Below are 21265 nucleotides of genomic sequence, written 5' to 3' on the forward strand. Positions count from 1 at the left end.
AACGGGATGGTGGAATTACAGCAGCGTGTTTGTGTGTGTGTGTGTGTGTGTGTGTGTGTGTGTGTGTGTGTGTGTTATTTTTCCAAATATTCTGGGACGAATATGTTTGTGTTCTGTCATGATGTGTGTGTGCCTTTGTGTGTATTTAAGGGTTGGGAGGAAAATAGGCTAGAAAATTGGAATTGAAATCATTAATAATATTTTGAATTTCATAGGACTTTCTCATGTCACAAATTTTGATTCCTTTCTTGATTTCCCCCCTCAGCCATCTATTGATAAATGCAAAAGCCACTCCCAAGTCCCAAGCAGTACAAAACCGGGTGGTGGGCCAGATTTGTCTTAAGATATTAAAATTTCTTAAGAAGGGAACAAGTAAGTCAGCTTTCAAATAAAGCACTTGACTTTTTAGTCTGCCAAACTATATTAATGTACTGAAACATAGGACAAAGGTCCACAGATGATGTGAAATATATACATTTACAAAGTGTGCTTTCAACTTGGTGTAAATTGTTACCGCTCTGGTAGATGCTGCCTGGCCTGGAAGATGGAATGTTAAGTCAGTTTAAAAATGCATACAGTAGTACATTTAAGTTCTGTGAGGTATTTGGAACCTGCTTGGGGAAGAATGAAGGCGGAGGGGCTCAGGATTCTGTCAGGATTCTGTGCTTTATCATGTCTCAACGGTTCCAGGTGAGAATAACATTCTAACTGGCTTTGTAAAGACTGTTTTCAAAATTACCCTTATGGACGGAGGCAGAGGAAACGGGAGTGGTGGGCAGGCTTACCCAAGGAATGCAAGGTGATGGGGAGCTAATTAACCATCTGTCTGCATTTTCCTGGGTGGAATGGGGCTCCCCTGGAAGCCGAGAGACTGTGTTTATAAAGGCGGAGGATTAAGGTTTTGTTCATTATGTTACCTGCATAATGAACCTTACCTTTTCTTCTTTCTGATCTAATTTTCCCTTTTCTTTCTTCCACTTGGGGGAATTACAGCAAGCTTGTTTACATCATGTGGCTTATGTATATTGCTCCCTGCCATGCTGGAGGCTTTCAGCAAATGTCCGGCCGTGGTGGATTGTCCAGCCATGGTGGATTGTCCAGCCGTATGCAGGGCTGTGACACTGGCGCTGCCCGGAGGTCTGTATTCGTTGGCCCGGTTCCTAGAGGTCTTCTTAGGCTGGACCCACCAGAGTGGACACTCAGAAGAGGGTTGGTGTGTGCGAGCTTTGCTTATGAACATGGTGCTGCTGGTCGGGGGGGTGCCTGGGAAGGGAGTGCAGGAAGCAGTCAGACACGGTGTGATCTCACAGTCCTGAGGGGTAGCTTTGGACTATAAGTCAGCCTCAGGGTTGCCCCACTGAATCAGTCACATACTCCACATGGGTCGGTTATTAGTTAAAGACCTGGGGGTGGAAAGGGATTGTAGGAAGTGGGGGGGATACATTTTCAGGTATTTCTGGCTCTTCACATCAAAGGGCAAAGCTAGTACATCCCTCCCCAAAATACCCTAACCTTCTGGCAGTTGGCCTGGTGGGGATCTGTGGGGGGGACCCTCACTTGTTCACCAGCTGACCAGTAGCTTCTCTTTGGGATGGTTAGGCAGAGAGCCACTCATTTGCTTCACTGGGAATCCCCAAATGCCCATCTTTTTCCTGAGCAGTAGCTCTGGCTCCTGGTGATATGTGTATGTTGCATGGAGTAGAGGGTTGGGATCCAGTTGTCTGGCTACAGTGAATCTCCAGTTTTCAGAGCCCTTTCCACCCCTATGTTGTTACAGCTGCATCCCTGGGGTACTACAGTTTAGTCAGTTCCAAAGAAATGTTGAAATCTCGTCTGGGCATCTTTTCCTTGTGGGTTTATACCTTATCTATGCCTTTTTATACAAATAAGTAGAGTCTTGAGAGGAAAAAGATAAAAATACATGTGGTCATTTTACCATCTTTAACCACCAAAAATAAAGCTAAAGTAGTATCTTGGAAGGAATTCACACAGACACACACACACACATCCGCATGCATGCTTGTATATGCTTAAACAATTATATTCCTGCAACCTCATGAAATAGGCTAATAGTTGTGAATTAGCTGATATAAGTATTATCTAGCAAAGTGCTCTATTAGCCAAAAGGAATAGTTGCAATCTGTTATACCAATTATCTGGATACTGTGAGCCTGTAGCTGTTGTGGATCTCTTTGGGCTAAGTGAGGTGACTTCTTTCTTTCCAAACGTTTTTGAACAGTAACACCAGACACAGGCGAAGAGACTGCAGAGAGCAGCATGAACCATGATTCCCATATCACATCGGAGTCAATCATGGCAATTGATAAACAGAAACCTAAGTAATAACTTTGGCGAACGCCACGAACACTGTCTTGTTCAGGAATCTCAAATAAAAGAAACTCCGTGTGTAACAAGTTTATTAATGGGCTAGGCTCAGGGTGCCAATCACACCCATCCCTGATTCTTCTCCTGTGGATTCTTCCCGCCCACTTAACAATCTTGTCTTCCCATCAGAATAAAAAATTCTTGGGCAACAAGATAACCTGGACTTGTTATCTTTGAATATATGTATCCTGATTTATTGATGTCACCCCATTAAAAAAATAAAATTATATAATTAAAAAAAAAAAAAAAATTCTTGGGCAGGTCCTTTAGTTTCCCAGGTACTCTTAAATGGTGAAAAGTTCAATCCAGTCTATTAATCACATAATACAGTTCAGAGTAATAATAAAAACTCCCACCTAATGTTTAATTTTTCAGAATTACAGTATAACTTGAACACTGTGAGGAGCAGAAATCTCAAGTGTACAGTTGTTGAATTTTCACATATCTGAAAACTCATATAACTAACACTTGGATCAAGATATACAAGATATAGAACGTTTCTTACCCCTCCCTGTTCTCCACCCCATGTTCTCTCATGTTCCTTCCCAGTCACTATTAACTAGCACCCTGAGCCCTAACCACCCACTACTCTGACCTCTACACCATACAGCAATTTTGCCCATTTTTAACTTTAAATAGATGGGATCATAGAGTATTTAACCTTTCTGTCAAACTTCTTCATTCAATACTATCTTAGAGATTCATCCGTGCTGTGTTTATCAGTCGTTTATTCCTTCTTTATTTGTTTTTTATTTTTCATTGATTTTAATTTATTGTGTTTACATAGATTCTAGTGTTGCCCTGAATACATCCAGTTTATTCCTTCTTATTGCTGTTTAGTAAGGCACTGTGTGACTATTCAGAGTTTATCCATTCTTCTGTTGAAGGACATTTGCTTTGTTTCACTGTGAACATTTTTGTACATTTATTTTGGTGCACATTGCACTCATTTCTGTAGGAGTGGAATTGCTGAGTCATAGAAGAGGTGTATGTTTAGGATTAGCAATATGGCCAAAGAGTTTTTCAAGGTAGTTTCACCAATTTACATTCCCTGCAGCAGGTTACAAGGATTGTGGTGCTTCCACATCCTTGTCAACACATGGTATTATACCATTCATTTAGCTCAAGCCATTTTGGTAAGTGTGTAGTATTGTTAAACACATCTAATTTTAAACTTCCCTTCCTTCAGCTTAAGCAGGCTGCTTCTGTGGAACCCACATTATGACCACAGGAAACACATTCCATTGACAGTAGAAGTGCCTTTCACTGCAAACACGGCCCCCTCTCTTTGACCTGTTAACTCTGACTAGCTTTCAGATTTCTCACAGCAGGAGTCAGATAACAACACTTGGGTCCAATAAACTCCACAGGACCTGTATCAAGCTCCTGGAGATTTGTTGGAGCCTTCTTTATTAGTTTGCTAGGGCTACCATACAAAATACCACAGATCTGAGTGGCTTAGCCAACATAAATTTATTTTTTCACAGTTCTGGAGGCTGGAAGGCCAAGATCAAGGTGTAAGCAGGTCTAATTTCTCTTGAGGCCTCTCTCAACTTGCAGATGGCCACCTAATTGCTGTGTCCTCACATGGTCTTTTCTTATGGGTGCACGTTCTTGTTGCCTCTTCCTCTTCTTATAAGGACACCAATTGTGTGGGAGTAGGCTATCTTTATAACCTCATTTAACCTTAATTATCTCACTAAAGACCCAGTCTCTAAATATAGTCATATTAGGTGTTAGGGCTTCAACATATGAATTTGGGGGTCACACTGTTCAGTCCATAACACTTGGTTTGGTGTGTGTATAGAGAGAGCACTCTTCCAGCTCTCCAACAATACATGAAATACTCAAATGGCAGTCAGTTTTGTTAAATTGACATACAGTCAGTCATGATTTAAACTACTAGTTGGGAAGATGTTTTTATAACAGTGGTAAAACACATACAGTCAAGTGCATGAAGTATACATTGTCAGTGTTCAGTTTGAAAAAGTTTACATATGTATAAACCCGTAAAACCACCACCCCAATCAGGATATCGAACATTGCCAGCACCCCATAGATTCCCTCATACACTTTCTAGTCTACACTGGTTCCCCCCTGCATGGAGGTAATCACTGTTGTGACTTGTATCATCATTTATCAGCTTTGATGATTCTTTTTTTTAAATGATTTTTTTTATTTTTCAATTACAGTTGACATACACTATTGTATTGGTTTCAGGTGTACAACATAGAGATTAGGCATACATAACTTTTGAAGTGATCACCCCAGTCTAGTACCCATAAGACACTATGCATAGTTATTACTATATATATTATTGGCTGTATTCCCTGTTGTTTATTGTTATAACTGGCAATTTGTACATCTTTATTCCTTCCCTGTTTTCACCCATCCTCCAACGCCCCTCCCATCTGGAAGCCTTCAAAATGTTCTCTGTATCTATGTGTTTATTTCTGTTTTGTTCATTAATTCTGTTTTTTAGCTTCCACGTATAAGTGAGATCCTATGGTATCTGTCCTTGTCTTATTTCACTTAGCACAACACCCGCTAGGTCCACCCATGTTGTTGCAAACGGCAAGATTTCACTCTTTTTTATGGCTGAGTAATATTTCATTATATATATGCACCACTTCTTCCGCATTTGTCTGTTGATGGACACCTAGGTTGTTTCCATACCTTGGCTATTGTAAATAATGCTGCAGTAAACATAGAGATGCATATATCTTTTCAAATTAGTGTTTTTTGTTTCTTGGAATAAATCCAGAGAAGTGGAATTGTTGGATCCTTCTTTGTCTCTTGTTACAGCGTTTGTTTAAAGTATTTTGTCTGATATAAATATTGCTGCCTAGCTTTTTTTGTTTCCATTTGCATGAAATATATCTCTCCACCTCTTTACTTTCCATCTGTGTGTCCTTTGATCTGAAGTGGGTCTCTTATAGATAGCATATGTATGGGTCTTGTTTTTTTGTCTGTTCAGCCACCTGGAGCATTTAATCTATTTACATTTAAAGTAATTATTGGCCCTGGCCAGTTGGCTCAGTGGTAGAGCGTCAGCCTGGCGTGCAGAAGTCCCGGGTTCGATTCCCGGCCAGGGCACACAGGAGAAGCACCCATCTGCTTCTCCACCCCTCCCCCTCTCCTTCTTTTCTGTCTCTCTCTTCCCCTCCCGCAGCCAAGGCTCCATTGGAGCAAAAGATGGCCTGGGCGCTGGGGATGGCTCCTTGGCCTCTGCCCCAGGCGCTAGAGTGGCTCTGGTCGCAACAGAGCGACGCCCCGGATGGGCAGAGCATTGCCCCCTGCTGGGCGTGCCGGGTGGATCCCGGTCGGGCGCATGCAGGAGTCTGTCTGCCTCCCGTTTCCAGCTTCAGAAAAATATTAAAAAAGAAAAAAAAAGTAATTATAAATAGATATGTAGTTGTCATTTATTATTCATATTTAAAATTTTTTCTTCTTCTTCTTAAAAAAGATGTTTTAACATTTCTTGTAATACTGGTTTGGTAGTGATGAACTCCTTTAACTTTTTCTTGTCTGGGACAGGTTGGGTGATTCTTTAACTTAATATATATAAAGGTAATCACATATGTACTTTTTAAAAATTCTTGTACTGGGCAGGATATCTGTGGGACGCAGCCCTGCTCTTGCATGGATCAGTAGTTCTTCTCAATGCTGTGTAGTATTTGCTTGTATATGTATATGACAGTTTGTTTACACAGTCTTTTGTTGGTGGCCATTTGAGTTATTTTTAGTTTTTGGCTATATGAACAAAGCTTATATAAACATTCTTATACATATCTTTCTCTTTTCATTCATATTTCTTGGGTATATATAGCAGTGAAATTCCTTGGTCATTGGATTGTATGTATCTAGTTGAAAATGTTTTAATCATTTTTTGTAAGTACCTTTCTGTTTAATGTAATCTTACTATATACTCTTTGGCAACTCAAGAATGGATGTAGGCATGCATGTTCTTCTACTTTAACACAGAGATGTATTTGTTGTTTTATTTTCTGATTATTTTATTGTTTAGGTCAGTTAATTTTGTTACTTTATATGTCAAAAGTAAATGAGGCATATGTTTGTGAATTCACTGGATACTGAACAGATTATTCATGCATATTTGAGTACTGTTTTTGTCACACTCTGTTAAGAAACCAACAACCATCCACTAACGCATTTTGTTGTATCTGAATCAACAAAGTTATGCATCTAGAATAATTTCATTAAAATAGTTTGATGTACAACAAAACAAGCTAGTACATATTTTAACTTTCAATGTCATAGTTTTAAACATTAATTCAGTCCCATTTTTAGCAAAATATATCAGTTAATATATTAGTTAGACTACTGTAAAACAACTTTTAAAAATACCTGGTAACAATAAAATGGCAAGCAGTTATGTATTATTCACTATAAGTAACATAAGACATGACTCAATGTACTTAACATACATTACCTGTAATTCATTTAATCCTCACAACAACACTATAATGTATGCTAATATTATTTTCATTTTACAGATGAGGACACTGAGGCATACAGAGAGGTCAAATGACTTACCTAAAATAAAAAAAATCAGTGGGTCCAGAGACTGTGCACATGTAACTACTATATCACACTGTGTTTTGACTTTGTCTCGCATCTTTCTATTTATTCATGGGACTTTGGGAAAGAGCATTCTTGCTTTCTCAGTTTCTAGACATATTCTCAGTTTTGATTGAAGGTGTACCAATTAAAATCTTTATTATTACTTTAATAGATTAATCAGATGGCTAAAGGATGCTAACCTACTGTCACTGTCTTTCAAAAACTCATATTAAAAGAATATCTTCATCCCCTCTTTTTGAGCCCCGAGGCAGATCTGTTAGGGATAGTGAGGAACTCTATGTTCCTCCATACTTTCTCAGGCCCTGAAAAACTGAGGCTTGTATGACAGGAGAATGATTCTGAGTGAGGTTAGCCTTAACCATTGTGATCTGATCTGAGCACTAACTCCTTTCTCAGCATTCACCCTCAGTTGTGTTCATTCTACACACACGTGGTAGGCATGCCCAGTGGCCAGTCCTGTGCAAGTGCTGGGGGTGGCTGGGAGGGGAGCCCTTGTAGCCCCTTTCCTTGGGGTGCTTCAGAGCGTGAGATATGGGCACTCACACAAGTTACACAAATGTCATTGCTGGCATGACGCCTGATAAATGCTGTGACGGCAGCGTTAGGGTACGTGTGTGTAGCAGGGAAACCCTTCTGTTGGGGTCACTCAGAAGGGGCTTCTCTGTGTGAGGAAGTAATTGAGATGGAGTAGAAAAAATAACGCAGGGCAGAAGGGAGAGGGTTGATCAAGGCCTTGGGAAGGGGAGGGCCTGGCAGGAGGGGGCCGTGGGGGTCTGCTGGCTAACCACTGAGCCACAGGACTCACTCTTCACTCTGAGGACTCTAAGAAGCCATTTCAGTCTTTCAGTTGTAGGAAAATCATGATCAGATCTGTGATTTTTTTATGGCAATAGATTGGAAAGAGAGCAAAGTGAAAGCACATTTGTAATCATTTTGCAAATTGGAAGGTGCTTCACATTCAGGCTATTACAGAACTCTAGTGGGGAGGTGGTGGTTTGGAATGCCACTGGCAGAGGAGCTGGAGAGAAATGCACAGACGGGAAAGAGGCTTAGCAGGTAAAGCCATCAGTGGCTGGAGGTGGATTGGGTGTGGGAGGCGTGGAAGGAACAGGCAACACACTTACTCTCAGGTTTTGTTTTATGCTGCTGGATGAATGGGATTTCCAGCCACTGAAAGAAGGGCTGGAAAATGGAAAATGACTCAGTTGGAGGGGTTGGCAGGGAGTGGGGAAGAGATGACACTGACTTAAAAGTGTCTGTGAGGCCGCCTGACCAGGCGGTGGCGCAGTGGATAGAACATTGGACTGGGATGTGGAGGACCCAGGTTCGAGACCCCGAGGTCACCAACTTGAGTGCAGGCGCATCTGGTTTGAGCAAAAGCTCACCAGCTTGGACACAAGATCTCTGGCTCGAGCAAAGGGGTTACTCAGTCTGCTGCAGCCCCACGGTCAAGGCACATATGAGAAAGCAATCAATGAACAACTAAAGTGTCGCAACACACAACAAAAAACTAATGATTGATGCTTCTCATCTCTCCGTTCCTGTCTGTCTGCCCTGTCTATCTCTCTCTCTGACTCTCTCTCTCTCTCTCTCTGTCTCTGTAAAAAAAAAAAAAAAAAAAATGTCTGTGAGGCCTACAAGGGGATGTGTAAGGTAGGCATTTGGATCTAGGAGTCTAGAACCCTGAGGGGAGGTCTGGACTAGAGATGATGCTAGCCAAGTATCACAGCTCTAGCAATGAGATTCAATCCATAAGGATGCCTTGAGCTTTGGCTGAGCAGGAACTTTAAAAAGGCAGCATAGATGAGTGCTAGAGCAGAGAACCATAAGTTAGGCTAGTCGAGTTGCCCTTTCTCAAAGCTGCAGACTTCTGAATCACCCCCCACAGCTCCTCTGTTGGTGTCCTAAAATCACAGAACTCGCTCATAGCTGGGTGGTCAGTGCTCCTAAATGGAAAACTTTTCTGTGGCTTTAAAAATAACGTTTACCTACTGTGAAATGGACAAACAGGTTGAAAGAGAAATGCCTGTACAGATATGGTTTACAAAGTTTGAAGTATTTTATCAGTTTTTGTCTTAAAAATCGATGCATAGTGTGCAGGGAAATGTTTATACATGTGTTTGCATGTAAACTTGGCTAATTAGTGAAGTGTTACAGCATCAACCGCTGATTAATTGAAAAAGTTACTTCTACCTTCTGAGTTTTAGGTGTGTCAAGCCGATTATTTACTTGCTTCTTCAAACTTCATTGTGAAGTTAAACCATTCATAGGTCCTGCCCCGGTCTCTGGTGCAGTTTTGTTCCTGTCCTTGGTCTCCTCTTCCCATAGATTTGCCCTTGGTGAGAAATGGTGAGGTCAGGGATCTAGTGGCCAGACTATAGGAACCAGTTTACAGAGGAGTTGTACCCATGCTCTTCACTTCCTGGCAGGTGACTAGCCCTTCACCTGCCCAGATACCATAGACAAGGACATCTGAGGTGACTCCCCGCTCTGACTCAGTCCGCAGAGGCTTGCTGCAGGATTCAGGCCGACACTGCAGCCGGCCACGTGGCCCAGCCTGGGCAGCCGTAGCCAACACTCACTGTCCACACAGCCCTGACCTTCAGGCTTTGTCCTCATCATCTGCCTGCCCCAGCTCCCTGAGAAGCCAGCCACCAAAATCCCACTCAGCAGTCTGCCCATTTTATTAAAAAGGACTTATCACGAGCCTTCTTGGTCATTCAAATGCCTTTTATTTGATTTCCTAGAAAACAATTACTGTCAGAAACATTTTATCTGAAGATTTTTAGATACCCAAGAGTATTATTCTATTTTTGTGTATTTGAGTGCACTCAGATCTTTACATTTTGATAATATACATTCTGATGCTTTAAAGGATCAACTGTTAAGGCTTGGTTAAGTGAGGTTTGCTTTTCTGTTTAATAACATGAGTATCTTAAACTGTTGCTTTCATGACCCTGAGTTATAAGTTGAGCATAAAATTGAGGAAAATATTGTCAGGAAACCTGAGAAAGAAGTGATTGAATTTGGTTATTGTTTACCCTGGAAACTGTCAGCTAGAGATTACGTATCATATTTGGAAGTTGGCTGACTACTTTACTGGGATTTTTAATGCTACTTTGCAAAATGCTGATAAACTCGAGAAGATGGGCGTGCTTTTATGACTTGATTTTAAGCATAATGACTTATGAAACTTAGATACTTTATCTGAGGGAGGTAAGTAATAATAAAATAGCGAAGGTAGGACTGCAGATTTGAGATTCCATGATTTGCTTCCTTTCACATACTTTGTGAAGGAAACAGTTAAGATCAGTAGATAAGCTTTCTAAACTTAAACAGTACCAGCTTTCTGAACAAAAAGAGCTATAATCCCATTAAAATGTCTTGCTGCTAATGAAACCTCAGGCCCGAGCTTCAGATATTTTATTTGATGACACAGGTTTTATACTCCGGTTACTAAGGTGCTGAATCCTATTGCGGGGCTCTGAATGTTAAGTAATGATGCGTTTCCAGACAAAGCAGCAGAGAGGGCGGCTGCTGGCTAGATTGGCAGCTCATGAGGGTGGCAGTGTTCTCCCCAGTTACAGGTGACTGAGATGAGTGGCTACCTACTGGAGTCATCCTGTGTCCCAGGATTTGGGCATGGAGAGTACTGAGAAGCCCAGAGAAATAGTGTTAATCACAGGTCCCTGGGTGCCTGGCTGTGTCTGGAACCACTAAATCACAGCCCTCCATCTCCCTCCCAACTTTGGAATGGGATGAGAAGCAAAAGGCGGGAGACAAGCGGAGCTCTGTTACTGATAAAGACGGTTGGGAGCTATGCCTTAGGTGTGCGCCCACCAAAGGCTGTCTGGACTTTGTCTCACTCACTGTCAGCCCTGCCACAGTAGGGGCTGCGGGTGCCTGGTAAGCTCACCTTCAGGCAGAGAGCAGACCAGAATGCACCCCATGTGGGCAAGGAGAGGTGGGAGGGTGGGCGCTGGGCATGCTCAGGACTTCCTCCCAACTATCTCCCACACTGGACACACCCCCTCCCGGGGGCGGGGCGGGGGGGGGGAGTGACTGTTGAAGAATGAGATGGACCTAGAGAGGCCAGGAGAGTTAACTCTGCAAATCCAAATCCGGAATCCTCCTGGGACCATCAGACCTAAGGAAGGAAGTTGTTCCTAGAACATTCCAATGGAGGTGGAAGGTAAAGATCAGCATACCTGCAAAAAGTAACCATACATGATTCTTTGTGTTTTTCAGTAACTTACTATACAAGAATTACACATGAATGATAGAAAAAATCTCATAAACTGTATATAAGCAAAATGAAGGACATCAATATCACCCATGCCACTAGCCCAAGATAATGACAATATTTTGGTGTTAATCTTTTTCTGTGTGTGTCACAAAAATACAGCAGATATGCTATGTTATATCCTGCCTCTTTTCACTTAACAATATCATAAAGAAGTTTTAATAAATCTAGAAAATGATGTCTAGGAGAATAACAAAATAAAACTTTTTCTATTTTCAGCTTGCTTATATATTAGAGGACTTGCTCTCAATTGCTTGTAAGATTGTTGAATGGATAGTAAAGTAAAATAAAACATTTACAGCATTGAGGTGTGGCAATCAGGGTTCTTGGACGCAGACAACGGAAAGTGACTTTGGGTGACCAAGCAGAATGTTACTGGGTAGCTTGTGGAACTGTGGGAGAACTGGGAGCGCTGGGAGGAAGGCTGAGCTACCGACGCTGTGCTGAGAACTGGTCTGGCCAGAAGGTGCCGCCTCTTCTGAGCTCTGGATGACATGTGATTTATGGGTCAGGACCTTTTTTTTTTTCCAATTTAAGTTTAGATTCAATATTATTTTTTATTAGTTTCAGATGTACAGCATAATGATTAGATAATCATATACTTTACAAGATGTTTCCCCTCCCGATATTTCTGGGATCCACGTGGTACCATATAGAGTAATTACAATATTATTCACTATTTTTCCTATTCTGTTCTTTACATCCCCTTGACTATTTTGTGACAACCAATTTCCACTTCTTACTTCCTTCATCTTTTTCACCCAGTCCCCCAAACCCCTGCCCCTCTGGCAACCATCAATCTGTTTCTGTTTTGTTTATCTTTTTTTTAATTAAGTGAGAGACAGACTTTCACGTGCACCCCGAACAGGGTCCACCCAGCAAGCCCCCTAGGGGGTGATGCTCTGCCCATCTGGGGCTGCTGCTCCATTGTTTGGCAACCAAGTCATTTTAGTTCCTGAGGCGAGGCCATGGAGCCCTCTTCAGTGCCCAGGGCCAATTTGCTCAAACCGTTTGAGCCATGGCTGTGGGAAGGGAACAGAGAGAGAGAAAGAGAGAGAGAGAGAGAGAGAGAGAGAGAGGAAATAGAGAGAGAGAGAGAAGGGGAAGGAGTGGAGAGGCAGATGGTCGCTTCTCCTGTGTGCCTTGATCAGTAATTGAACCTAGGACTTCCACATGCCAGGCCAATGCTATACCACTGAGCCAACTGGCCAGGACCTGCTCATTTATTTTCTCTAGATTCCACATGTAAGTGAAACCATATGGTATCTGTCTTTCTCTGACTCACTCATTTCACTTAGCATAATACCCTCTAGGTCCATTCATATTGTTGCATATGGTAAGATTTCATTCTTTTTATGGCTGAGTAATATTCCATTGACAATATGTATCACAGCTTTTTTTTTATTCACTCATCTACTGATGGGCACTTGGGTTGCTTCCATATCTTGGCTATTGTAAATAACACTGCAATAAACATATATTCTTTCCTATTAGTGTTTTGGATATATACTCAGAAGTGAAATCACTGGGTCATAAGAAGATCCATTTTTAATGGTTTGAGGAACCTCCATACTGGTTGCCATAGTGGATGCACCAATCTGCATTCCCACCAACAGTGCACAAAGTTTCCCTTTTTGGGCCAGGACTGAACTTTATTGCAACTGCTGGCCCTGCATCATTGCAGCGCTCTCTCTGTGTCAGGTGCTTGGCTACCACCTCTCCTGCTGCCGTTAAAAAGACAGAGGACCTTTCTTCCTCCTCTTTTGCATCATCCAGTGCCTGAGTTTGCTTCCCATGCAGGGTTGTTTGGTTGGCAGAGCCCAAGTCATCTGCCTTTTTTGAGCTACAAGAGAAACTGGCCAAGCAGGTATCTAGTAACTTTTTCTCCTTATATTAGGAGATGCAGTCTTGCCAAGTCTAACCAGGACTCAAAATGGTGAACTCATGAAACATAGAATGACATTTAGGCAGTAGGTAGCCAAATGATGAAAAGTGTTTTACATCTGTCATGTTGCTATGACTCCTGCTTTAACTGGTGTTTTCAAATAATTCACCAACCTCCCATCCTGAGCATGTTAGAGAAGTTGACTTCAATTCTCTTGGCTTGCCCTGGCCGGTTGGCTCAGTGGTAGAGCGTCGGCCTGGTGTGCAGAGGTCCCGGGTTCCATTCCCGGCCAGGGCACACAGGAGAAGTGCCCATCTGCTTCTCCACCCCTCCACCCCTCCTTCCTCTCTGTCTCTCTCTTCCCCTCCTGTAGCCGAGGCTCCATTGGAGCAAAGATGGCCCGGGCACGGGGGATGGCTCCTTGGCCTCTGCCCCAGGCGCTAGAGTGGCTCTGGTAGCAACAGAGTGACGCCCCAGAGGGGCAGAGCATCGCCCCCTGGTGGGCGTGCCGGGTGGATCCCGGTCGGGTGCATGCGGGAGTCTGTCTGTCTCTCCCCGTTTTCAGCTTCAGAAAAAAAAATAATAAATAAAATAAAATAAAATTCTCTTGGCTCATGTGGTTTGGACAAGTCACAGTCTATGACACCTGCATATCCCACAAGTCAACAAGGATCAAATATGATGAAAAATGCTTTGAAAGCAGTAAAGACTGTATAAACTATAGTTATTCCACCCTTTAACCGATCTTTTATATCTCTTTTGCATTACCATGCATCTCCCAATAAACAACCTAGTAACTTCTAGCTTGATTCTCTGGCAGCATCTGACACCTCCTCACCCCACGCACAGTACCATACACACACATCTGCTCACTTCCCTGTCAGCATAGATTCCCCCCCAACTCTTTGCCATGTAATTTTTTAGGAATTTGTTTCCAGAGCTCTATTCAGACTCTCTCATCTTCTACCTCAAACAATCACGGACACTGTCATTCTACTTATTACTACAAGGTGTCTTCATGAAGCACAGATCTCACTACCGACCCCTGCTTCCCACTGTTCACAGAATAAATTTGCCTTTTAAGGGACTTCACCATTAGGAACCTGGGTCTTATTTAGGATTATTTCACACTTCTCAACAGACCTCCCTAACTTCCTCTATGCTAACCCATTACTTGTGGTCTCCCTTGGGCTTTGTTCATAGTGCATCCTACTTCTGGAGTACCTCCTCTGTCAAAACATTCTCTCCTCTTTTATTTCTAAATCTCTGTGGTATCTGTAGTAATTTCTCCTTTTTCATTTTGTTTTATTTGAATCTTCTCTTATGTTCTTGCTCAGTCTTAGCAGGTATCTGTCTTATCAAACCTCCTTAAAGAACCATCTTTGGGTTTTGTTAATTTTTTATTTTGTTTTTAACATTTTCTAATTAATTATTTCTACCTTACTTAGTCCCTTCTTTTTGTTCATTTGGGTTTAATGTGGGTTTTTTTCCCCAACTTTTTAATTGGAATGTTTAGTTCATTTATTTTTAAACTTTGTTTTCTGATAAATGTATTTAAAGCTATAAAATTTCCTTTCCTGTTTCAGCCACATCTCCATATTGTTCACATGTAGCATTTACATTCTAATTCAGTTCTAAATATATCTCCTCTCCATTCTTTAAGGCCTTTTATACATGCCACCTCCTCCATCACACATCCAAAATCTGTTTTACTCTGTTTACTTACCTTGATTTTGAAGATATTTTTATCTCTTAGTACCTTTTCATAATTAACCTTATTAATTATCTGTGTGGATGTTTTAATTCCTACAACAAATAGCCTATCCCTTGACAGTGTCAAAGAACTGTTATTGTTCATTTCTTCTGGCTCCAGCCCCCAGGGCAGTGCAACAATAATGTGTGCTTATAATCATTAAATTGTCTGAAACAAAGGTTTTTGTTTTTGGCTCCCATGTACTCAATGGTCATTCAGCAATGTCAATCCACAAGTCACTGTGCAAAGTCTTTTTTTTTTTTTTTGTATTTTTCGGAAGCTGGAAACAGGGAGAGACAGTCAGACAGACTCCCGCATGCACCCGACCGGGATCCACTCGGCACACCCACCAGGGGCGACGCTCTGCCCACCAGGGGGCGATGCTCTGCCCCTCCGCGGGGTCGGTCTGCCACGACCAGAGCCACTCTAGCGCCTGGGGCAGAGGCCAAGGAGCCATCCCCAGAGCCCGGGCCATCCTTGCTCCAATGGAGCCTTGGCTGCGGGAGGGGAAGAGAGAGACAGAGAGGAAGGAGGGAGGGGGTGGAGAAGCAAATGGGCGCTTCTCCTATGTGCCCTGGCCGGGAGTCGAACCCGGGTCCCCCGCACACCAGGCTGACACTCTACCGCTGAACTAACCAGCCAGGGCCACTGTGCAAAGTCTTATAGTGAGTTTAAACAAGGTTCAACTCTTGACATACTGTAGTTGGAAAGAGAAGAACAGGATTTCTGGGCCATGAGAAATAGATGCAGTAGTGACAGCAATATGATGAAGTGGCTAAAGAGGAGTTGAGCTGAGTATCTGATTGAGAACTAACAGCAGAATTTGGGGGGATGGAAATGTTAATTGACTAGTGTCAATGTTAAAAGAGCACAAAATTCTGGCACAGGCATGATAGGAAATACCCCCCCCCCATACACACACACACACTACATTTATGTTATCAATGGGGATAAATGGACTGTGATGGTGGTCACTGGATTAAAATAGGTATGTAAAATTTTATTAGTAATTTATTCAACAAATATTTATGGAGCATTTACTAAGACTACTGATGACACAGAAACATAACAGTTCTCACCCTCATGAAACTTACATTCTAGAGCAGTGGTCCCCAACCTTTTTTGGGCCACGGACCGGTTTAATGTCAGAAAATATTTTTACGGACCGGTCTTTAGGGTGGGACGGATAAATGTATCACATGACCGAGACAAGCATCAAGAGTGAGTCTTAGACAGATGTAACAGAGGGAATCTGGTCATTTTTTAAAAATAAAACATCGTTCAGACTTAAATAAAATAAAACGGAAATAATGTAAGTTATTTATTCTTTCTCTGCAAACCGGTACCAAATGGCCCACGGACCAGTACTGGTTCGCGGCCCGGGGGTTGGGGACCACTGTTTTAGAGGATTAAAGTAGGTTTTAAAAAAGCAAGCACATATATCTCATCATTGTCAGGTTCTTTCAATGCTCCAAGGACAAATAAAACAGAGTAATGGCAAAGCATGTGGCACAGGAGTTGCTCGTTTAGATATGGTCGCCAGGGAAGGCCTGACCTTGTGAGCAGAGGCGTAATGAAGTGAGGAAGTCAGCCTGTGAATATCTTGTGGGAAGAGCCTTCCAGGCAAAGGGCACAGCATATGTAAAGACTGAGGCAGAAGCATGGCTGGGGTGTCCTTGGGAATAACAAGAAGCTAAAGGATGACAGTATGAAAAATGATAGTGTCAGCTCAGGTGGGGTTTCTTGGTCAGAAGGAGCTGGTCAGTTTTTAACCTACTCCATATCCCCCTAGCAGAGAGTTGTCTCCTTAGCCAGCCCTTGCTCACTGTGGAATAAGCTGTGTGTTCGTCACCGAATAGACCTCAAGATGAATCTATCCATTTCTTTCCCCTGAGAATTTGGATGTGAGACTTTATAAAAGTGATGTGAGGCCAGGCAAGGCTGAATGGCCATGTTTAGCTCATGTTCCTGGAACAAGAAAGAGAAGCACCTTGAGGAAGATATGACAGGAGATATAAAGCTATGAGAGGCCACTGGGTCTTGAGGAAGGAAGGAGGTATGCCAATTCCTGATCTCAGACCTTCCTGCAGCCAGCTGTACTCTCTGTTTTCAAATTCCATATGCTAGCCATGTCCTTGTTAGTAAATTCATATATACTTAAGCCAGCTTGAGTGAGCTCCTATTTCTTTCAACCCTGTGGTCACTGACTGAGACCTCATTCTATACCTGTGAGAGGTATGGAAAGGGGCTGTTGACATTCAAGAGGGCAAGGTCCTTGGGACTGAGCAGGTGAAGAAACACCTCGTCGAGAGCTCATGGGCCACCTAGGAAGCATTTTTAGTTTTCCTAATGCTTGCTTCACAACCGTTACCCTTTTTAAAGAAATTGAGGTGCAATGTCCATACAGTAAGATTTATTTTTGTAAAGTACACAGTTTGATGAGATTTGATGTATGCATTTTTGTAACCTCCATCATAATCAAGATACAGAACACTTATGTCACCCCAAAAAGTTCCGTGTGTCCCTTTGTCATCAGTGTCCCACCCTATTCTCGGTCCCTGGCAGCCGCAGATCTGTTTTCTCTCCCTACAGTTACACTGTTTTTACGAATGTACCATAAACAGAATCACATACAGTAGTGTGTAACCTTTTATGTCTTTCTTCTTTCTCTTATCATAATACATCTGAGATAATTCCATGTTGTTGCATGGATCAATAGTTTGTTCTTTTTTATTGCTATTTTATTTTTAGCCTATTATATCAACATGCTACAATTTATTGTTTTTTCATACTTTAATTCTATAAAAATTTTATTTTGCAATTACAGTTGACACTTAATATTATATTAGTTTCAGATATAGAGCATAGCGGTTAGAGATTGATATAATTTACAAAGTGATATCCCGGTAAGTTTAGTACCCACCTGGCACCACACAGTAATTACAATATTATTGACTATATTCCCTATGATGTACTTTACATCCCCATGACTATTTTGTAACTAACTGCCAATCTGTAATTCTTAATCCCTCCACTTTTTTTGCCCAGACCTTTGACTCCCTTCCCATCTGACAATCGTCAGTCTTTTATGCATTCACTAATTGAGGTGCATTTGGGCTTTTTCCCATTTTTACTGTTACTAATAAAACTAATAAGACTATTCATATTAAAGTCGTTGTGTAGACATTTGTTTTCATTTTTAGAGGGTAGATTCTTAAAAGTGGGGTTGCTGGATTATAGGTAAGTACCTATACACAATTTGGTAAGGAACTGCCTGTATTAGTCAGGGTTCTCCCAAAAAATAGAACAAACAGGATATGTACATGTAGAGACAGAGATTTAAGAACTTGGCTCATGTGACTATGGATTCTTGGTAAACCTAAAATCTGCAGGGTAGGCCAACAGGCCGGAGACCCAGGGAAGACTTGCAGTTTGAGTTGTAAGGCAGTTTGCTGGCAGAATTCCTTCTTTTAAGACCCTCAACTGGTTGGATGAGGCTCACCCATGGTACAGAGAGTAATCTGCTTTGCTCCAAATACACTGATTTAAGTGTTAATCTCACCCAGAAAACACCTTCATAGAAATGTCCAGAATAATGTTTGAATAAATATCAGATACCATGGCCCAGCACTTTGATACATAAGGTTAACCACCGTACTGCCAAATTGTTTTCCAAAGTGGCTGTACCATTTTTACTTTTCCATCAGCAATATATGAGAGTTCCAGTTGCTATGCATCCTAGTCAACACTTGAAATTTCCACTCCATTTTATTTTAGTCATCCTAGTTGGGTTGTAAAGCTAATTCATTGCATTTCCCTAAAGTCTGACTAATGAGGTTGAGTGCCTTTTTATGTGCTTATTGGCCAACCCTATGTAATTTTAGAAAGTGTCTGTTCAGATATTTTACTTATATTTCTAGTGGATGGTGTGTCTTATTATTGAGTTTTAAGTTGTTATATAGTCTAAGTACAAGTCCTTTAGCACATATGGGTTTTGCAAATACTATCTCCTAGCCTGTGACTTATCTTTATTGTCTTAACAGTTTCTTTCAAAGGATAGAAGTTTTTAATTTTTATGAAACCCAAATTATCAATTTTTTTTCTTTTATACTTTGTGCTTTGGGTGTATTCCACTTAAGAAATTTTTTCTTAGCCCCAAATCACAAATATTTTCTCTTATGTTTTCTTCTGAAAGTTTATAGCTCTGGCTTTTACATTTAGGTCTCCACCCCATTTCATGTTAATTTTTATATATACAGTGAGAAGTAAGTGTCAAGATTATATATATGAATATCCAGTTGTTCCAGAACCATTTTCTGAAGACTATTTTTCCCCTTTGAATTATGTTGGCACTCTTGCCAAAAATCAACTTACTATATATGATTGCTCTATTGTTCCATTGATTTATATGTCTGTTCTTATGTCAGTGCCACATTGTCTTGATTACTGTAGCTTTATAAATAAGTCTTCAAATCAGGTAGTGTGAATTCTTCAACTTTGCATTTTCGTGTGTATTTTAGAATCAGGTCCTTGACATTTACATACAACGTTTAGAAAAAGCCTGCTGGGATTTTAACTGAGGTTATATTTAAACTATGTATCATTTTGGGGATAATCGATATCTCATTTCAGCATTGACATATTGAATCTTCCAACCAACAAACATCATATATCTCTCAATATTCAATAGACATACTTTGTTAAACTTATTCCTGTGTTATGTTTTTGATATTTCCTTTTTAATGTCAACTTCTATTTGTTCATTGCTGGCATGTAAAATGCAATTGATTTTTGTATATTTAACTTACATCTTGTGACCTTGCCAAATTCAGTTAATAGTTTTATAGCTTGGGTATATGTTCCTTGGGATTGTTTATAAAGATGATCATTTCAACTGTGTATAAATAAATTTTACTTGTTTCCTTAATTTTTTTCTTGCTCTGTTGCACTGGCTGGGACCATCATTATTGACTAGAAGTGGGGAGAGAAGTGGCTTTCATCATTAACTGGAATGAGAGCTGTTGGTTTTTCAGAGATGCCCTTTCTCCAGTTTCCTTCTATTTCTAGTTTGCTGAGAGTTTTTATTATGAATGGAAGTTTAATTTGTGAAACGCATTCTCTGCATATATTAAAGATGATTACATAGCTTTCATCTGTTAGCTTTTTTGGTATGGTAAATTACATCGATTGATTTTTGAATGTTGAAACAGCCTTGCATTCTTGGAATAAACCCCACTTGGTCATGATGTATTCTCCTTCTTTTATACTGCTAATTTTGATTTGATAATATTTTGTTAAGGATTTTTTTACATCTGCTGATGGGGGATAGTGGTCTGTAGTTTTGTTGGTTTTCCTTTTTTGCTATAATATCTTTGTCATGTTAGTTATCAGGATTATATCAACCTCATATGAGTTCTTTCCTATTTTATGGAGAAGTTTGTGTAGAACCAGTATTGCCTCTTCCTTTAAATGTTTGGTAAAATTAACCAGTAAAGTCTTTTCGGTCTAGAGTTTTCTTTATAGGGAAGTTTATATAATTGACTCTAACTTCTTTAATAGACAGAAGGATGCTCAGGTTATTTATTGATATTTCTTCTTGAGTAAGGTTTGGCACATTGTATGTCTTTCTAGCAATTTGTTTTCTTTACATTATTAAATATTTTGGCAAAGAGTTATTGACTATTTCCTTGTTATCTTGTAATGTCTGTAGGATTTGTGGTGATGTCTCATGTCATTTCTGATATTGGTAATTTCTGTTTTTCACTTTTTTGGTCAGTTTAGCTAGAGGTTAATGAATTCTATCTTTTTTGAAAAACCAACCTTTGGAGAATAAACTGACAGTTGTCAGAGAGGATGGGGTTTGGGAAGGTGAGTGAAAAAGGTGAAGTAATTAAGCAAAGGAAAAACTTATAGACAATATTATAGGGATATCAGGAGGGCAAGTAGGTAGGGGTTGCAAGAGGTAGAAGAGAGGAGAAGGGGGATAGATGGTGGTAGAGGGAGCTTGACTTGGGGTGGTGAACATATAATATAGTATAGAAATTATGTGTCATAGAATTTTGCACATGAAACCTATATGATTTTTCTAACCAATATCACCCCAATAAATTCAATAAAACAATTTTTAAAAAGAAAAACCAACTTTGGATTTAATTGAATTTTCTCTATTTTCTTCTGTTAAGCATTAAGTCACTGTTTCCTCATCTCTTAAAATCAATACCCTAATATGACCAACATAAAATCTCATTTTCCCCAAGAGATTCCTAGAATTTTTTCATCCCCCAAACAATCTACATCAAATCACCAAATCTTGGTTAAATATGTACCTTATGTG

At 40.7% G+C, this 21265-nt stretch overlaps 1 protein-coding gene across 5 annotated transcripts in view; it reads left to right on the forward strand.

Annotated features, from left to right (window-relative positions):
- The window catches only part of APBA1 (amyloid beta precursor protein binding family A member 1), a 231849-nt gene that overhangs the window by 16759 nt on the left and 193825 nt on the right, over window positions 1-21265 (forward strand). The window lies entirely within an intron of this gene.

Source organism: Saccopteryx leptura, chromosome 2, assembly GCF_036850995.1.
Source record: "Saccopteryx leptura isolate mSacLep1 chromosome 2, mSacLep1_pri_phased_curated, whole genome shotgun sequence".
NCBI classification, from domain to species: Eukaryota; Metazoa; Chordata; class Mammalia; order Chiroptera; family Emballonuridae; genus Saccopteryx; species Saccopteryx leptura.